The sequence below is a fragment of the Ornithorhynchus anatinus genome, chromosome 8 (genome assembly GCF_004115215.2).
Source record: "Ornithorhynchus anatinus isolate Pmale09 chromosome 8, mOrnAna1.pri.v4, whole genome shotgun sequence".
In the NCBI taxonomy this organism is placed as follows: domain Eukaryota; kingdom Metazoa; phylum Chordata; class Mammalia; order Monotremata; family Ornithorhynchidae; genus Ornithorhynchus; species Ornithorhynchus anatinus.
This window is the reverse complement of record NC_041735.1, coordinates 22,912,822-22,926,711: the sequence shown is the minus strand read 5'-3', so window position 1 is coordinate 22,926,711 and position 13,890 is coordinate 22,912,822. Positions and strand designations below refer to the sequence as shown.

General features: G+C 53.4%; 1 protein-coding gene across 4 annotated transcripts in view; it reads left to right on the top strand.

The window, feature by feature from the left end:
- The window catches only part of PLCG1 (phospholipase C gamma 1), an 82,491-nt gene that overhangs the window by 16,074 nt on the left and 52,527 nt on the right, over positions 1–13,890 (top strand). The gene's annotated exons all lie outside the window — the stretch shown is intronic.

The window sequence follows — 13,890 nt, the reverse complement described above, 5'->3', positions numbered from 1 at the left end:
AGTTGGGGGTCTAGAGACAGGCACGGAGGTGGGAAGGTCAGAAAGGGAGCGTAGGTGACGTTAGAGCAAAGGGGCCCTGATGGAGTTTGGCCACTGAGATTGGTGTCTTGATCTCTGTGACTCAGGAGTCAACGGCGGTCAGTTAATCGTATTCATTGAATGCTTACTTTGTGCAGAGCACTGTACTAAGCACTTGGAAAGTACGATTCAGCAACAAAGAGAGACAGTTCCTACCCACAACGAGCTCACAGTCTAGAAGGGGGGAAGCAGACATCAAAACAAGTAAGCAGGCATCAATAGCATCAATATAATAAATAGAGTTATAGATATACACATCCTCTGACCTGCACCTTCCAGAGGTGAATGCAGTAACTGGATGCAGTGAGTCCCCCACCACTGGGGCCCTCTGGACCTTAAACTCGCTATGGTCAGGGAATGTTATATTGTAATAATAATTACAATAATAGTGTATTTGTTAAGTGCTTACCATGTGCCAGGCACTGTACTAAGCGCTGGGGGAGATAAAAGATAATCAGGTTGGACACAGTCCCTGTCCTACATTGGGCTCACACTCTTAATGCCCCATTTTACCGATAGGGAAACTGAGGCATGGAAAAATTAAGTGGCTTGTCCGAGGTCATCCAGCAGACAAGTGGCAGAGCAGGGATTAGAACCCAGGTCCCAGGCCTGGGCTCTATCCACCAGGCCACGCCGCTTCTCGTAAGGTTGTAAGGCTTCTCATGTCTCTTGAGGACCGGTCTTGGATTTATCCATCTCTTCCCTCCTCTCCAGGACCTCCAGCTTGAAATGACTCAATTAGTGAATGGTATTTGTTGAGCGCTGACTATGTGCAGAGCACTGTTCTAAGCGCTTGGGAGAATACAATCCAACAGAATTAGCAGACATGTCCCCTGCCCTTCAGAGCTGTTTGCTGCCTCTGCTCCAGCCAAAGAAATGTTCCCTGTTTCAGCCCCTACACTGCCTCCCTACTTACTGCCTGCTGCCAGCCCGGGCTTTTATAGATTCCTTCTCTGTTTCAGCCCCAATGAGGAGAACAGGAGCTGAGTCCCCAGTGGTCTCCTGCTACAACCCTACTCTCCTATTACCACCCTACTGTCCTTTTACAACCCAACCCGCACACTTCTCTCCTCTAATGCCGACCCTTCTCACTGTTCCTCCATCTCGTCTATCTTGCCGCCGACCCCTTATTCCTGTCCTGCCTCTGGCCTGGAACACCCTCCCTCCTCAAATCCAACAGACAATTTATCCTCCCCCTACCATCGAAGCCGGAAGCTTTATGGCGTAGTGCAAAGAGCATGGGCCTGGGAGTCAGAAGGTCATGGGTTCTAAAATTGACTCTGCCACTTTTCTGCTCTGTGACCTTGGGCCAGTCACTTCACTTTACTGTGCCTCAGTTACCTCATCTGTAAAATGGGGATTGAGACCATGAGCCCCACATGGGACAGGGACTGACTCCAACCTGATTTACTTGTAACCACCCCAACATTTAGTACAGTGCACCTGGTAAGCGCTTAACAAATACCCAAATATTATTATTGAAGGCTCATCTCCTCCAAGAGGCCCTCCCCGACTAAATCCTCCTTTCCTCTTTTCCCACTCCCTTCTGCATCTCCCTGACTTGCTTCCTTTTTTCATCCCCGTCCCCCCCCCATCAGCATCACACCACTTACGTCCATATCTGTAATTTATTTATGTTCATGTCTGTCTCCCCCTCTAGGCTGGAGGTTCACTATGGGCAGGGAATATGTCTGTTATATTGTTACATTGTGCTCTCCCAAGCGCTTAGTTCAGTCCTCTGCACATTGTAAACAGTCAATAAATACGATTGACTGCCAGACTGGTAGGGTTGAAAACCATGGTCAGGCCAGACCCACGCGGGGCTGTTTGTCACAGCCTCTTCCCCTGAGGAAGCCCTACAGTGAGGGTTTGGTCCCTGCTTCTGAGCCCCAACTTGGAAGACGCTGTGCCCTTCTGGCAGGGTCTGGCTCCAGTGGTGGTCTGGGAGAGCTGGATGATCCTGTTTGGGAGCCCTCCTTCCATGAGATGCTGGGGAACATGTGTTTTGGTTATGCTTGTTCCAGTCCAGTGCTCGGCAAGCCTGAAGGTTTTAGTTCTGATGTTTTCTAATCCAATGTGTGGCAAACTGGAAGGTTTTGTTTCTGGCGTGCTCTAATCTAGTGCTCTGCAGCCGGAAGGTTTTGGTTCTGGTGTGCTCCAGTCCAGTGTTCTGCAGCTGGAAGGTTTTGGTTCTGGCATACTCCAGTCCAGAGCTCGGCAGCTGGAAGGTTTTTGTTCTGTTGTTCTTTAATCCAATGCTCTGCAGCTGGAAGATTTGGATTCTGGTGTGCTCTAGTCCAGTGCTCTGCAGTCAGAAGGTGGTTGATAATCCCCTGGGTGGACCTGTCTCTGGAGGCAGTGGAGAGGATTTATCTGGCGGATTCCTCTGCTGCTGCTCCGCACTGGGGAAGGCACGGGGTTTCTCCTCATCCGGGCAGCCCGACCACCAGTGGAAATGGACAGAGGAGATTGCAGAGCAGCGGTGCCCCCCCTCCCTGATGGGTGGCCTCCCCTCGGGTAGGGCCACGGAGCCGGAGTTCCTGCCACGGCGGCGATGTCTGGGCATGGCTCCTGGCCGGGTGAGACTGATGGCCTGATCGGGGAGAGCCCCATTCCCCGGGCAGCCCCAGCTCCGGTCATGGGCCGCGGGGGGGTGGGGGAGCGGGAGAGGATGGGACGAGCGGGGTTTTCCTGAACTTTTGTCCCCTTGGAGCCTGGCCCCGGGCCTCCTCTATCGATTGTCAGGCTGGTTTGTTTGTGTGGGGGTGGAAGTTGGGTTGTCGAGAGAGGCCCTTGGTTCCTGCCATGCTTGTTGCCAGCTCCCCGAGGCGGCAGAGGAACAGTCCCTCTCCCTTCCACTGGCCCCGGCCCTCCTCTCCCCACCAACCTTCTCCCCCACCCGGCCCTTCCTCCCCCGCCCCAGTTCCCGACCTCCCTCTGCACAACAGAGCTTCCAAACCCAGTTTGGTCATTCCGGTACCTTTCTAAAAATCCTTTTCTCAAGTTACCGTTTTCCCTACTGGGAGGATGGGCCTTGTCCTACTGGGAAACCCTACAGGCAGTGGGAGGGGGCGGGGTGCCGGGGAAGGAGAGACTGGGTTAGAGGTGCCCCAGGGGGACAGCCTAATTCGGGGGGAGGGTGGGGGGGCAGCTGTCTGAATAGCCTTTTCCTGTTTATACACTGGGAAAAGGTGGCGGATGGTGATTAAAAGCGGTTGGTCTCTGTGCCAGGTTTCTCTGTCCTGGCCTGTCCCCCCCCCTCCCCGTTGACCCCTGTTGACCCCCACAGCTGCCGCTCAGCCTAGGCCTGGATCAAGCCACCTCTGGCTACGTTGTCACCATCAATCCTGGCCAGGCAGGGCTAGCCCGGGCCAGAAGGTGGAGGGCTTGTGCTTTCTCATGCACTTCATTTTTGTTTTCTTCTTTTATGGTATTTAAGTGCTTACTATGTTCCAGGCACTGTACTAAGCACTGGGGGAGATACAAGCTAATCAGGTTAAATACAGTCCCTATCCCACATAAGGCTCACAGTCTTAATCCCCATTTTACAGATGAGGAAATTGAGGCACAGTGAAGAGAAGTGACTTGCCTGAGGTCACACAGCAGACAAATGGTGGAGCTGGGATTAGAACCCAGGTCCTTCTGACTGCCAGGCCTGGGCTCAATCTACTAGCCCACACTCCTTCTCCCCACTGCATCAGCTGACTCTAGGCGCTGGGGTAGATACGAGTTAATCAGGTTGGACACAGTCCCCATCCCACATAGGGCTCACAGTCTAAGAAGTGTGTGTATCTCTCTCTCTCCCTCTCCCTCTCTCTTCCTCTTCTCCCCCCCCCGACCCGGCCAACCTGGCTTAGTGGATAGAGCACAGGCATGGGAGTGACGAGGTCATGAGTTCTAATCCCGGCTCCGCCACTTGTCTGCTGTGTGACCTTGGGCAAGTCACTTCACTTCTATGTGCCTCAGTTACCTCATCTATAAAATGGGGTTTGAAACTGTGAGCCCCCCATGGGACAGGGACCGTGTCCACCTTGGTTTGCTTGTATCCACCCCAGCTCTTAGTGCCTGGCACATAGTAAGTGCTTAATAAATATCATAATTATTAATTATTACTCTCTCATTCTCCTCCCTCCCCACCACCACACTCAGTCTCAAGGATGGTGCAGAGCTTTTTGTAGCTCTTCTGTGAGGTCCTGGGGGTGGCAAGGAGAAGGTAGGGTGGGCTGAAAGGGCAAGGGAGTGGGGAATAACCTCCCTTTAGGAGTGAGGCAGTGAGGGATTGCCATCCGGGCCGGGCCTGCTTAGATTATAAACTCACTGTGGGCAGGGAACGTGTCTGCCAACTCTGTTATATCGAGCTCTCCCGAGCTATTAGTACAGTGCTCTACATACAGTAAATATTCACTAAATACCATTGATCGAGTGACTGATTGATTGGTCTTTCCAGCTCCAGCATTGTTGGTGTAGGGGTGGAGCTGGGAGGCTGTGACTTTTCTCCCAGCCCTGTTTTGCTGCATCCCCTCCCCTCTACATCCCCTCTGAGGAGCCAGATTCCCCGCTGCTAGGGGGAGGATGGCTCCTCCCCGGGGGCAGGCCTGGATGGGAGTTGAGAAAGGAGGCTTGCATGGGCCAAAGGAGGACTCCAGTACAGCACTTAGGTCCATATCTGTAATTTATTTCTTTATATGACTGTCTGCCTCCCCTCTTCTAGGCTGTAAACTCCTCGTGGGCAGGGAATGGGTCTGTTTATTGTTTTATTGTACTCTTCCAAAAACTTAGTACTGTGCTCTGCACACAGTAAGTGCTCAATAAATATGGTTGAATGAATGAATGATTCCTATTATCCTGGGGTCCCAGCGCTACATGAGAGGGTGGTCCCTGCTCTCTGGCTCAGAGCTGAACTGCCTCATCTCCCCCAGGGCTGGCTGGGGACTCCAGACACGTGTTGATCCTCTCAGCAGTCAATTAGTGTTATGTATGGTGGAAAGAGCACGGGCTTGGGAGTCAGTCAGAGGTCGTGGGTTCTAATTCCGACTCCGCCACTTGTCAGCTGTGGGACTTTGGGCAAGTCGCTTCACTTCTCTGTGCCTGTGACCTCATCTATAAAATGGGCATTAAGACTGTGAGCCCCAGGTGGGACAACCTGATTACCTTGTATCTCCCCCAGCGCTTAGAACAGTGATTGGCACATGGTAAGTGCTTAACAAATACCATTATTATTATTATGATTGAGCACTTACCGTGAAGCGGCATGGTATAGTGGATTGAGCACATATCTGGGCATCAGAAGGTCATGGATTCTAATCCTGGCTCTGCCACTTGTCTGCTTTGTGTCCATGGGTAAGTCACTTCTCTGTCCCTCAGTTTCCTCATCTGTAAAATGGGGATTAAGACTGTGAGCCCCATGTGAGACAAGGACCAAGCCCAACCCGCTTTGCTTGTATCCACCCCAGCACTTAGTACAGTGCCTGCACATAGTAAGTGCTTAATAAATACCATAATTATTACTGTCAGCAGAGCACCGTGCTTCCTAACCACATGGGATAGGATGAATTGGTAGAGTCAGTCCTTGCCTTCAAGGAGCTTCCATTCTCACTGGATTCCAACTGTGGCATGAGAAGCCAGTCTTTCCATCATTCAATCATATTTTTCGAGTGCTTACTGTGTGCAGGGCACTCTCCTAAGCGCTTGGGAGAGTCCAATATAAAAATCAACGGTCACATTCCCTGCCCACAGTGAGCTTACAATCCTCTGTCACTGTTCTCTCCAACCAGTTTAGGAATCCCCGACTCCCAGGGTCTCAGTTTAGACTGTGGAGTTTGGTTTTATACGTGTTACCGAAGAGCGTCTGTCTTCTCTGAAAAATGACGCTGCCTGGGTTTAAATTGCAGTCTACTGGTGTTTGCCATCAATTCTCGATGAATCTTAGTGGAGGCCACAGGGCCAACCACAGTGACTCACGTCTCATCACTCAGTGATTGATGTTGATGACGCTACGCTCCATCCCCCTTCTTTTCCCCTCCCTTTTCCCTTCTCCTTCCTCCCCCACTTCCTCCCTTGTGTCTCGTCCAGTTCAGGGATGGTGAGAGAGATGTGCCTTGGGCCTTTTGGGACTTATGAGACACTCCGGCATTGCCCGCCTTTTTTTAATGGTATTTAAGTGCTTACTGTGTGCCAGGCACTGTACTTAATGGGCACTGTACTAAGCACTGGGGTAGATTGCAAGCTAGTCAAGTTGGTTACAGCCCGTGTCCCACATGCGGCTCACATGTGTTGTGTTGTACTCTCTCAAGTGCTTAGGATAGTGCTCTGCACATAGTAAGTGCTCAATAAATATCATTGATTGATTAATCCACATTTTACAGATAAGGTAACTGCAGCCCAGAGAAGTGAGGGGACTTGCGCAAGGTCACACAGCAGATAAATGTCGGAGCAGGGATTAAAACCCAGGTCCTCTGACTCCCAGGCCTGTGCTGTATTCCCAAGGCCTTGCATGATGATGATGGTGTTTGTTAAGCGCTTCCTATGTGTCAGGCACTGTACTAAGTGCTGGGATGGTTACAAACAAATAAAGTTGGACACAGTCCCCGTCCCATGTGAGGCTCATAGTCTCTATCCCCATTTTACTGATGAGGTAACTGAGTCACAGAGAATTGAAGCAACTTGCCCAAATTCACACAGCAGACAAGAGGGCGGAGCCGGGATTAGAACACATGACCACCTGACTGCCAGCCCAGGCTCTATCCACTCACTACGCTAGGCCATTTCTGGGTAGCGGTACAGATGGGGAGTGGGTCCGGTGCTCCCTGTGGAGATGCATTGGAGGAAGAGTGTGGGACGGTGGGCAGAGGAAAGAGCAGCCTCAGCTCTGACACTTGTTCACTTTGTTTTCTGGCGACTAAAGCAGGGACAGTCAGCATCCTGGACCTTCTTGGGGATGGTCAGCTCTCTGGCATGGGGGTGACGTCTGGGGTCACCCATAGCTGAGTGGGGAGGGGAGGATGACCAGAAGTAGGTTCCCCAAGCTTCGTAGCTGCCGAGGGGGCAATCACTGTTTTAAAGCAGCCGGTAGGCCTCAGATCAGATCAGCCGGGGGGGCCGAGGAGTGGCTCTCTCATGCAGGTGACGGGGAAGATTTGACCACAACTGAGACCTCCATGCACGTGAAACTCTTCCTTTCCCAGTGCGTGTGCGGTGGGGAATGGAGTGAAGGGTCCCCCCGGAGCTAGAGTCTTGGCACCCAGATAAGATCTAGCTGCCTGTAATGTCATCTTCACACACCGAGGCCCCTGGTGGTGTGGAATGTGGACGGAGAGGCTCCCAGGGCTCAGTGGGGGCAGTAGCCACTCTTGGTTCACAGGGAGAGAGGCAGTCCTCCCCGTGAGGAGCAGACCCAGCCAGGGGCTAGCCAGAGGGTTTGCAGATAAGCACCCCCTACCATCAAACTCAACCCCAGAAAAGGAAAAAGCCAAAGACAGCAGCCTCAGTCAGCCAGCCAATGGCAGACAGTGGTGTCTTTGTCTGACTGGCAAACTGAACCAACATTTGTTAGGCCTATAAATTGTGTGTGTGTCTGTCTGTGGAGGTATGTGTATATATGAGTTATATATATAGCCTACCGACTGTGTTTATACTGCATTCTCCCAAGGGCTTAGTACAGTGCTCTGCACACAGTAAATGCTCTATGAGAGAAAAAGAGAGAAATAAAGAGAACATGTACCCCACATATCCCGACTGGGGAGATTTGGGAGATGGAAGGAGGGGATGAATGGAGAAGAGCAGCGTGGCGTAGTGGATAGAGGACAGGCCTGGGCGTCAGAAGGTAGAGTTCTAATCCTGGCTCCACCATTGGTCTGCTGTGTGACCTCAGGCAAGTCACTCCTCTGTGCCTCAGTTTCCTTTTCTGTAAAATGAGGTATAAGACCGTGAGCCCCATGTGAGACAGGGACTGTATCCAACCCGATTTGCTTGTAACCACCCAGCGCTTAGTATAGTGCCTGGCACAGAGTAGCTATTAACAAATACCACAATTATTATTATTATCACAAAAACCTCTGCACAAGCAGTGGCGGCACTGACTGCAGTAGCTGGGAGTAGATCTGGGGTTGGGGGGTGGGAGGGGCCAGGGAAGATGGGAGCCTCAGGGGAGAGGCTAGTAATGGGTAGGTGGGTAGATGGTAGGTGGGTTCAAGAAATACAGTGAGCTTCAGAGTGAGGAAACTCCGAGAGGGCATTTAGATTCCAATCTGGAGGAAATTTAAGAAGAAAGGTCATTTACGCTCATCTTTGACCTCCGGCATGGGTGCTATGGGGTGGGGAAGGGGTATTTAGTGCAGTGTTGCAAATGGCGTGTGTGTGTATTTGCCCAAAGCACCTTCTCCCACAGGTCAGAGTGGAGAGTCCAGACGGCTCCAGGAATGTTAAAACTCGCTGCCATTATTATTTGACAGGCAGGGCCATTTTACCTGACTCACCTCAACCACTCGGGGCTTGGGACCCCTTCTCCTCTCAAGCATCCGTAAAGCACGGTTACTTTTCATTCATTCAGTCGTATTTATTGAGCGCTTACTGTGTGCAGAGCACTGTACTAGGGACTTGGGAGAGTAGAATATAACAATAAACAGTCACATTCCCTGCTCACAACAAGTTACCAGAGGGAAACCCCGCTGCCGCCTGCGGGGAAGCCTTTCATTTCCATTAGTGGTGGGCAGACTGGCAGACGGGCAGGCCAGATCCAGTCGCTGCCGGCCTCACAAACATCTGAGCTCCCGGGCGGCGGCCGGGTTCAGTTTTCTGACTGTCTGGAAAGTGGAGGATTATCCTCCAAAGAAGCGGCTGTGGGGGTCTCGTGGGCAGAGCCTGGGGAGGTCACGTGATATCTCTGTGCCTCCATTTCCTCTCGCCACGCCGAGGTGATGAGACTGAAGTAGCTTAAGTGTTTAAAAAAAACCAGTCCCGCTTGGTTGTAAAAGAAACCACTTTCAGAATCCTGATGCTGGAAAGGGCCTCCCAGTCATACAGTCTGTCTCTGTGGCCCTCTGACCTTTCCCCAGTTGTCTGTCTTTGAGCTCCAGCTCCGGGACTTGGGGAAATATTCATAAAATGTGGAAGGGCAGGGGCCTGGCGGGTGGCATCCAAGACTGATACTTGGACCGGTAAGGGCAAGTAGGGAGGAGAGGGGTTCTTCTGACTGGGGGAGCTCATTGGGGGGCTGCTTTGGGTAGGGGTTTGATTCCTGGTGGAGGGAGGAGGGGCACCCACACATGTCGTTGTTTTGTACTTTCCCAAGCACTTAGTACACAGTGAGCACTCGATAAGTATGATTGAATGAGTGAATGAATGTTCTATCTCCTGGGGTTGCCATTGGCCAGTGTGATTGGGGGGGGCTAGGACAGGATCACTTTCATGGTCACCAGAATGCCTACAGTGATCCTGAACTCCATCCTCCAGGATGCTCTGGGCCAGGTGGGGATGGCCTGGATGGGGGCTACCCGGCGGGCCCCTGCTGGAGTCTAAACCGGAGCCTGTGAGACCACCAAGGTCTGGCCTGCAGCCCCACGCAATCAAACACTGGGACCACCTGGTCCTTCACCTTCCTCAGGGCGTCCATATCCTTGGAAAATCTGGGTGGTCTCCAGGATGCCGGTTAATCATGTACTGGAAGTTAGGGGGGCTGTGCACTGAAGATGGGGAGGGAATTTGGGAGCCAGCAAGCAGGATAGGGGCCGGGGGACTTGGGAACAACCAGGCGTGTGGGCGAGCCTGGCTTGGAAATCCCAAATGGGAAAGTGGCACGGATGGTGGGCCCCCGCTGTGGCCATGAGCAATTTCTCCCTCTGTCTTGCATGCTACTAGCCAGGCAGCGGCTGTTCCGGGTAACAAAGGAAGGGAGAGGGAGGAGAGTGAGTGGGGGTTTGGTTTGGTTTGGATGTTTACTGTTTATGTAGATTGGCATCGCGGGTCCCCCGGCCCCGGCCTCCTCGGCGCTGGGGACAGACAGGGCGTTATTTATGAGGGGACCGCCCGGCGCCGTGCCCCTCAGCGGGGCGGAGCTCCTCTGTGCTGGGCCTTGGACGGGTGAACAAAAGTGGGATTGAGCGGGATGCTGGAGGAGGAAGCCAGAGGCCTCGGGGGCCGGAGCTCGGCTGGAATGGCTGCCGCCCAGTGTGGCTGGGGTGAGCTGGGGGTGATGCTCTCCAGCCGGCGCTGGGGTGACCCTGTGGTCCCCTCCAGCCCCCGATTCCCCTCCCCACCTCCCTGAGGGATTCATTCATTCATTCAGTCGTATTTATTGAGTGCTTAGTATGTGCAGAGCACTGTACTAAGCACTTTAGAGAGTGCAATACAACAATAAACAGACACATTCCCTTCCCACAATGAGCTTTTAGTCTAGAAAGGGGGACACAGACATCAATACAAGTAAATAAATTAGAGATATGTGCATAAGTGCTTCCTGGCTGGGAGAGGGGAAGAACAAAGACCTCCATTCATTCGATCATTCATTCAATCGTATTTATTGAATGCTTACTGTGTGCAGAGCACTGTACCTTAGTACAATATGGAAAGTACAATATGGCAATAGAGACAATCCCTATCCACAACAGGCTGGCGTTCACTTCCTTCTCAGACCCCCGGAGGCTTGTTTGGGGCCCATATGTTCTGTCTTCCTTGAATGTTCAGAGTGGTCGCTGTGGAGGTTCTGGGAGCTGGGTCCTCCTGGGCCTAAAGGGAGAAGATGCCGATAGAAGTGGTTGAAAGTTGGGGTGAGCCTGTCATTGCCGGAGTGTTTCTCAGCACGGGCTTCCAGGAAGACGCAAGCAGTCTAAGGGTGGGATGACTGGAGGCCTTTACCTGAAAAGCAGCATTCAGGCATGTCCACGCATGTGCCAGGTAGAGGCGTGATTTCAGCCAGCAGGTCCCCGGCCTGTACTCGGTGCTGGATGCCGTTATGACCCGGGCCAGGGGCCCACAGCTCTGAAGCCATCGGGAGGGTCGCAACTCCCCGGGAAAGGGTGTCCAAGGCGCAGACCAGACCAGTTTCTGTAAGCCTCAAGGGCTGGAGTGGACTCAGAGGTGTCCCCACCGTCCCCCACCACGGCCTCGGCAGAGGTGTTTGTTTATAGTATTTGTTTAAGGCTTATTATGTGCCAGACACTGTAGGAAGCACTGAGATAGATACAAGCTAATCAGGTTGGACACAGTCCATGTCCCACGTGGGGCTCACAGTCTTAATCCCCACTTGAAAGATGAGGAAACTGAGGCCCAGAGACGTGAAGTGACTTGCCCAAGGACACCCCCAGACAAGTGGCAGAGCTGGATTAGGACCCAGCCCACCTGATTCCCAGTTCCGTGCTCTTTCTCATCCATGCTGCTTCTCTGTTCCTGGCTGTGTCCAGCTGGGGTCTGCATGGGGTCTGGCTCCCCGGGGGGCCTGAGTTCCCTCTGCCATCTGCAGCAGAACCCAGGAGCAAGGAGGAGGAGTGAGGAGCAAAGGGGAGGGTGTGGGAGGTGAGCCTCAGTTCACAAGGCGCCCACTCCCCAACTTCCGGAAAGACAGATAAGGCCCTCAGCAGGTGGCTCGGCCCTGTCAGAAAGGAAGTTGGAGAGATTGATTTTGGGTTTTCTGGCTGCACAGTCCTCTCGGGGCAGGGCCTGCCTCTCCGCCCATTCTCCCGAGCCTGAGACCCAGATGGGGAGGTGGTCAAGCCTTCTGTCCTGCCTGCACCGGCTCCACCCAGGGACCCCGTGCCCTTCCCTTAACAGTGGACTGGGGCAGAGCCTTCTGGCTGAGGGATGGGAGACCCTAAACTCCAGGGGTGAGATTGCAGGAGCAGCCCAGGTCCCGCTACTTCAAAAAGGTCCCCCCCTCCTTACTATGGGATAGAAGGGTAGGGGGCTGCCCTCGGGGGGACCCCCTCCTGGCCTCCGCACGCTACACAGGAAGGGGCTGAGGTTGCCCCGCAAAGTGCAGAGTGTGAGCCCCCGGCTGCCGATTTGTGCCACAAAGGAGGCTGCTGAGTCTGTGGGGGCCCTGGCGTGCCCCCGGTGCCAGGAAGACTCCGGCAGTTCTGTGCAGGGGCTCGCGGCCTGGCCGGTCAGCTGGGCCTCTCCCTTTCCCCTCCTCTGACCTCTCTCGGTCTTCCTCTCTGCCTCTCCTCATCCTCCCTCTTAATGCTCTCTCAAGTTCTCTCTAGGTAGCTTTTATGCTCCAGAGGAACCGGAACTCAGGAATCTGGCATCTGCCACTGACTTGCTTTGACCTTGGGCAAACCCCTTTTCCTCCCATTGACTCAGTAAGTCAGGCAATTGTATTTATTGACCGCATAGCGTGTGCAGAGCACTTTACTAAACACTTGGGAGAGTACAATATAGCAATAAATAGACACATTCCATGCCCACAACAAACTTACAGTCTAGAGGGGGAGACAAACATTCATATAAATATATCACAGATATGAACATAAGTGCTGTGGGGCTTGGTGAGGGGGGCGATGAATAAAGGAAGCAAGTCAGGGTGACGCACAAGGCCATGGGAGAAGGGAAAGGAGGGCTTAGGGAAAGCCTCTTGGAGGTGTTGTGCCTTCAGTAAGGTTTTGAAGGTGGAGGGAGAGTAATTGGCTGTCAGTTATGAGGTGGGAGGGCGTTCTAGGCCAGAGGCAGGACGTGGGTAAGAGGTCGGCAACGAGATAGACAAGATCGAGGTAGAGTGAGAAGATTAGCATTGGAGGAGCGAAGTGTGCGGGCTGGGTTGCAGTCAGAGAGTAGTGAGGTGAGATAGGAGGAGCAAGGTGATGGAGTGCTTTAAAGCTGATGGTGAGGAGTTTCTTTTTGATGCGGTGGATGACCAGTCACTGGAGGTTCTTGAGGACAGGTGAAACATGGCCTGAATGGTTTTGTATAAAAATGAGCAGCAGAGTGAAGTATGGACTGGAGTGGGGAGTGACAGGAGGCAGGGAGGTCAGCAAGGAGGCTGATACAGTAATCAAGGCAGGATAGGATAAGTGACCGGATTAACGTGGTAGCAATTTGGATGGATGGGAAAGGGCAGATGTTAGGGACATTATAAAGGTGGAGCCGACAGGATTCAGTGACCGATTGAATATGTGGGTTGAATGAGAGAGGAGTCAAGGATTCATTTTCCCCATCTGTAAAATGGGAATCCTTTTCCCACTCTGCCCAACCTAGGCTCAGCAGGGGGGCCCCGGGGAGCCCGGGGTGCTGGGTGCTCAGCTTCCGGCCTCTCCCTCCCCCATCCGCTCACCCCTTCCCCGCAGTGACTGAGTCACTAAGGTCAGGTGCCGGCTGGCGGGGGCCCGGGGAGGGGGGAGGCAGACCCCTGTGGGGGCCCGCAGGTCTGTGGGGGTCCACTGAGGTTAAACCCAGAGTTCAGGAGGCTTCAGGAAGGGCAGTTTGAAGGGTCAGGGCGGCCCCCTGACTGGGACTGGGAAATATAGCCATATGGGTCGAAGGCACCTTGGGGGGTGGAGGTGTGTGTGTGTTTGGTGGGAGGTGAGGGGAATTCCTAAAAGAATTCTGCTTATGACTCTGTACCGGGGAGGGCACCAGTGAGCTTACCATTGAGGAGCTGCCCAGCCTGGCTGGGTGTTAGGGTGCAGGATTTCCCTACCAGCTGCAGGCAAGTTCTCCCTGGAGGGACCTGACCGAACCCTGGGGGTCCTCTCCCCGGCCCTACCCCTGGAGCAGCACTAGGTGGGGAGGGGGCAGGAGGCTCTGGAGGGCAGAGGGGTGGGCTACATCGGGGCAGGCCCTTGTAGCATTTGCCGAGTGGCATCTGTGATGGAGAGCACATGG